A 6,000-nucleotide genomic window follows, 5' to 3' on the forward strand; every position below is an offset into this window, starting at 1 on the left:
TTGGTCTTCCAGACTTAGTATTTATTATTTCAGATACATTTTTCACTGGTTAGAGTTTATTTTAAAAAAACTATATTGCTTTTATTTTTCTTTTCCTTTGAAAAAGCATAAAAAGTTGTCAAGAATTTTGAAATTTTTACTGAAATGGAAATTTTAATTTTTGACCAGCTCTCCCAGACAAAGCAAACCAAGTCTGTTTCTGTTCTGTTCTCTCTTGTTCATTTTGCTCTTCTATTGTCTATGCCACTGAAATACTTGAGTGCCTTCCAGAAGTACATCAACTGACAAAACCAGCACTTGTTACATGAAAATCTATTCTCCTTCTCTTCCCAGTGGGAAGATTATATAAGATGTTTTGTCTTACTGAAGTTTTTGATTGATTTAAATTTTCCTCCCCATTTCCGCATTTTCCCTACTCTGTGTTTTGATGCTGCAGTCAGAAACAGGAGCGGTTTTATGAGTTGAGGGTTTTCAAGCCCCTGATTGACTTACTCTGTGTTACACTGATCTGGTATGGGAGACCTCCCCCTTCCTAAATTTGTTATACTTTTCCACCCTTTTATCGAGGTCAAAGTTATTTATGTTGCCATGCAACTCTAAACAGTGGGATATTTTTGCTTCAGCCCTGCAGGGATGTCATGGTTCTCTCAGTGTCATTCCTGTGCAATTTGATGGGTGTGGGAAAGCTGTGGTGGAGATGGATAGGTGGCAACTGTGAAATCAGAGATTAGCAGCTGAGGGAGGATTTGGGGGGTTTTGGCTTTATGTTCTTATGCTATAGTTTGTTCCTGCAGCTTATATGGGTGTTCCCCTGATCATTGCTTCATACCAGAACCTAGAACAAACAGAGCAGGGTACCTGGGAAGAGACTGCAGGGCTGAACCGCAGGAGCAAACAGTGGATCAGAAGCAGAAACAAGGTATTTCACACTGGGTAAACAAACGCCCTGCAGTCACACTGACCTCTCCCCATCTCCATGAGCAGCAAGGGAATTTCAGCTCCACTCCCTGGGAGAGCCAGTGACTGTCCTGGCACTACCAGGGTGTCCACAGACACATGGCTCCAGTTTAAAACGCAAATTGAAACATGCCACATTAATTCCGTCTACTTACAGGAGTCTTTAAAGATGTAAGTGCAGAATTAGTCTGGGTGCTGTCATGTTCTATGACGCTGTTAGTCTGTTTGATGGAGAACTCCACATGATAACTCCACATGCTATCTTCCCTTGCTGAGTTAAACCCTGAAATTTAGTAGCAAGTGTTAGGAAAGCCTGCTGTGCTCTCTGGATTCCTACATGCTCAGCTGCAATGACATATTTTTGATATGAGAAACAAAGTTCACTCTTGGCACTGTAGGTAAGTGCTTTTTCCACTGAGTTTTGTAGAAAAAACTGCACATTCATTCTTATGAATTCTTGTGCTGTGGCAGTCTGAGAACATTTGTTCCCTACTTATGGAATTGTTCCCTACTTATGCTGGGCTACTGTTTTGAAAACAGTGCGTGAGTTTCCATGTGGAGGCTCATTGGCATGAGTGACAAGAAGGTCCACACTATTCCAGGCAGGGCTAGGGAATGGCAGGTGGGAGGATGGCAAGCTGATATCCTTTCTCACCTTGGAGCACTCCTTCAGGGGCATGACAAACTCAATCAATATCCCAGTGAGATTTACATAATTCTGACAAGCAAGAGAGTCTTAAAAAATTTAAGTTATTTATTTTTAGTGAGGCAGATGATGAAGTCCTATGGGTTTTTGGGGTTTTTTTTTTACTACTACATGTCCCTAAATCACCCATTTAATTCAATCTCTGCTGCCTCCCAGCCACATGGCTAAAAATCTGGAAGTAAGATCGGAAACATGAGGGGGACATTTTAATTTAATAGCATGGAGGCGATATATTAATAACACATTTGCAACAGGGGAAGTGGGTCTTTCCAAGTCAGTGCAGTTTGAAAGAATTTATATAGACATTCCTGCTTAAGGAGTTGAAATTTTGCATGTTAGACATAAAGTACGGATGACTTTTATGACAACAAAGTAACTACACTTACAGCTTTCCCTGCTTAATTTACACAGCCTCGGATTCACAGCAGACAGGGACCCCGGGCTGTCAGGAGCAATAAACACGAGGCTCTCTGAGCAGACACACCCGTGCCCAGGTGACCTCCTCCTTAGTGTCTCAGAGCAAGGGAGACCTGATGTGAGCATCGTGGGCTGATTAAAAACAACATCCAGTGTCACATTTCAGTGTAGAGGTGCATGTCAACACTTCTTCCCGATATGTTTGTGAATTTGTTTTGTTATGCCAGAGGAAAGAGAGCTGTAGCTTTGTTTACATTCAGCCCAGAAATTCTGAACCAAATAGTGATGTTAATTGTTGCCAGTTAGGAATTGTACAGAACTAGCTAGTGCAGAACACTGCTTTTGTACTCATGGATTTATGAATAAAAGAGGCAAAGAGAACTCACAGAACTGCTTTGGTGAGGCTACAAGGTTCTGTATTGGGCATCTCAGCCTTTGTGCCTGGCATGCCCCCTCTGCTCTTCCGTTGAGCATTGTTAGTCTCAGTAAATTTCTAATTTTTTCATCAATTATTTCAATTCTTCTGTCTCTTGAAGGGGATCTTGGGTCTTTTTGAGTCCTCTTATCTAACACAACTACTTTGAGTCTACAGCATAATTTTCTTCTTATCAAATGTATCTGAAATCCCTGTTTTATCTGTCACTGTAGCTCAGTATGTTCATATTACAATAAACTCTACCATTCGTCCCACTCCTTAAGCAAGGCTGTATTTCATCATTTCTCCAAGTGTTTCCCCATTCACAAGAACATCAAGCTCAATTTTCTCCTTGCATCTGCAAGGCCCTGGCCAAGACCAGACCTTCTTGCTCAGCTTTCACCTGGATCTCACCTTGTCCATTCTGCCATCACCATCTCTTTGAGCCATTCAGCCTTGTCACTGACAGATATGTCTCTTGCACTCTCTTCAGAAAGAATCCCACTTCTGAGCTTGTCCTTGAGGCCATCACCTCTCTGAGCTCTCACAGGACCTGAAGAGCTGCCCCTTGTCACATTATCTGCAGTACAGTGTTACATGACTTTTAAACCCATTTTTGTTATAGGGGTGGCTGCACTTACACTGAAAAAATTTAGGACTTTGCAAGGCAAAATGTTTGAAAACCACCTGAAATTGTGAATTTATCTACCACATTTCTGTTTTGACAGGTGTCTTCTCAATCTGCCTTTAAGAGCACACATGGCAATGCCACTCTAGGGGCAGTCTTATCTTCTTTGCTTACCAAAAGCAGTTTGGTATGAAACATTCCTTTGAAACAGTCTTATCTGGCCCCTCCCTAACTCTTGCCTTCATTTTGGGATATGTGAGGAACAAAGAAACCGTCCTGTAGTTCATACACAAGTCTCACAAATAAGACTGTCCTTGGGGTATCTGGATGAAAGCCTTTCACTGACAAAAGGGAACACATAATATTTACTTCTTATAGAAGAGGGAGTGAGGTCTAGTTCATACATTTTGAAACCTTTGAGTTCTTAAGAGAAAGGGTGGTAATACTGGTGTCAAACATTGTTATTTGTCTTGTTATGTAACTCATCTGTAGCTCAACTGCAGTTTTAAGTGTGCATTAACATGGGAGCATAAGGCTTGGCTAGGATTGTGGTGTTGCAACTCCCAGGTACTTTCTGAAAGGAAACAAGATCTTTTGCAAACTTTGGACCAATAAAAATATAGTAGTTGTCATTTGTATTAAGTTTCTTAAGAATTTATTTGCTTCATTTGTGTGAAGCTTCTGTCTAATGACGCAAGTTAAAGATTTGGGTTTTGAAATGACTGCTGGGTGTTGGTTAGAAACCTTACAATCTAAAATCTCATTCAGAAGGTATTTCCAGAAACAGTACTTTTCTGAGTACAGCTGAAGATGTTAAAGATGATTGTGTAATGTTATGTGTGCATTATAGGAACAGGTAAAGACAGGCACTAAAAGGGGATTTTTTTTCTTGCAATTTCCACCTATTGTCAGTGTTCATCTCTTTCTTGGCTTTTGATACAGTCCTTCAAGTATTTGATAATCAGATACTTGGGGCAGGCTCATGGAAATGCCAGGACAGATGGACAGATGCGCTACATGTGCTTTGGAGAGCTAAAGCACTGTTGCAAAGAGTAGCTGGAGACTATTTGTGCACAGAGAAACAAATAACTCATATTCCCAGATCTGTAATCAAAAGCCATTCTTGGCTGGGGGAGATCCCTGCAACAACATTCTTGTCTCCCCTTGAGAGAAGGAAGCCAATGATTATTCTGTTACCCTTCATTATCATTCAGTGTGGTATAAACTGCCCAGGACTTGAACTCTCAAGTGCCCAGGAGGGCCAGTACATGAATATACCTTGTGTCAGCAGAGGCCATTTCAAATAATACAGATGATGACAGATTGATGTTGGTAGCTCATTAGGCAAAGCACTGACCGAGACATCAAATTCCTTTCAGCAAGAATATGGCTGGAGTGTTTGCTGTTGTGCATTAAAGGAGAGACACATTTTTCTTCTTTGATTTCTCTGCTTCCTGCTTCCCATGTTTGCATCAGACAGTGCCAGCTATCAGATCTGTCATCATGTTTGACTTTCCTAATGTGAACAGCTGTGCCAGAAGAATCAAGGTGTAAAGCTAAACCCAATCTGCAGATATAGTATATATAATATATTTCAACAAAAGACCCGTGTTCACAAGCCTCCTGTGGCACACAGATTTTAATATAACACTTGGCTTCTAGCTTGTCCAGATCCAACAGGACAATCTTCCCACCCGTGCCTGAAGAGATAGAGAACAGATTTCTGAAACAGTGTAAGGTGTATTCAGATTCCTGTCTCCTTGCTATACTAACTCCTGCTCTTGTGGATTATGCTTTCACACTTTTGGGGCAGGCCTTAACCTGCATGGTTAAGCTGGTAGCCTTCTGCCTCTTCCTGAAGAAGATGGGGAGAAGTTTCCCAAGCAGTAAAGGCTGGCATAGTTCTCTCCCTACATGTCACCGTCCAACAGAGGAAGCCAGGTGACTTCTGCTGCCATCACATTCCCCCAGTGATCTGTCTGTGGAGGAGGCAGAGTGCATTGCTCTGCAGAGAAGAGAGGTAGGTCCAGGATTCAGTGAGAGAAAGAATCTCCAGTCCATATTTGATCCTTGGGCCCAGACAGAATAAAATACTTCTTATTCTGTGACCTAAGTAAGGGCAAACATACCTGAGGCTATCTAGTCACTGTTGTGTCAGTGCCAGAGGAGTCCACAGCTGCTGAGAGGAGAAGAGATGGACACCAGAGGAAGAAATCAAAGCAAGGAGAGAAGGAGGGGAGTATTCAGCAATTGAAAAGTCCCCAGGGTGAGGATGGGTGCTGACACACCCGAGGCTCTGCTGGCTCCTGCTGCTCATCAGCCGCTGCTGATACCAGGCAGCCGATCCAGCACCACAGCACAGCTGCAGCCACACAGTTCTGGGGCTTTGTGTGCACTCGCTGATCTTACAGGGTACTTCATCCCCACAGCGCTTTTCATATCCAAAATGATTTTACAAACTGTGTCCCTTGGAGGTAGGAAGAGACAAACATTGCATTTATACAAAATACAGCATTGGAATAAACATCACTGCCAGTCTAGTGTGACAAATATCTCAGAGGGATCTGATTGCCATGGTACAAAAATGATGTTATAAAGTGAATGTGTGTTTTTTCCCTGTTTATTGTAGCCTGCTCTGCTCTTAGGTCCTTGTCTTTCAGGTGTGGTCTAAGGTATATCCATAGAGTAAATTGCAAGAGTTGTGATGAACTGCTTTAAATAGGACTGGGTTTAAATAAAGTCAATGAGAAATGACATTATGGGGCAGAAGCCTGTCAGACATTTCCCACAACTCAGTGTAGGGCTAGACTGACATGAAAAGATTAGCATTAACATTATGTCTAATGCTACTAGTCTGATGATTTACATACCTTTTAT

Source organism: Pyrgilauda ruficollis, unplaced genomic scaffold (assembly GCF_017590135.1).
Source record: "Pyrgilauda ruficollis isolate IOZ18807 unplaced genomic scaffold, ASM1759013v1 scaffold21, whole genome shotgun sequence".
NCBI classification, from domain to species: Eukaryota; Metazoa; Chordata; class Aves; order Passeriformes; family Passeridae; genus Pyrgilauda; species Pyrgilauda ruficollis.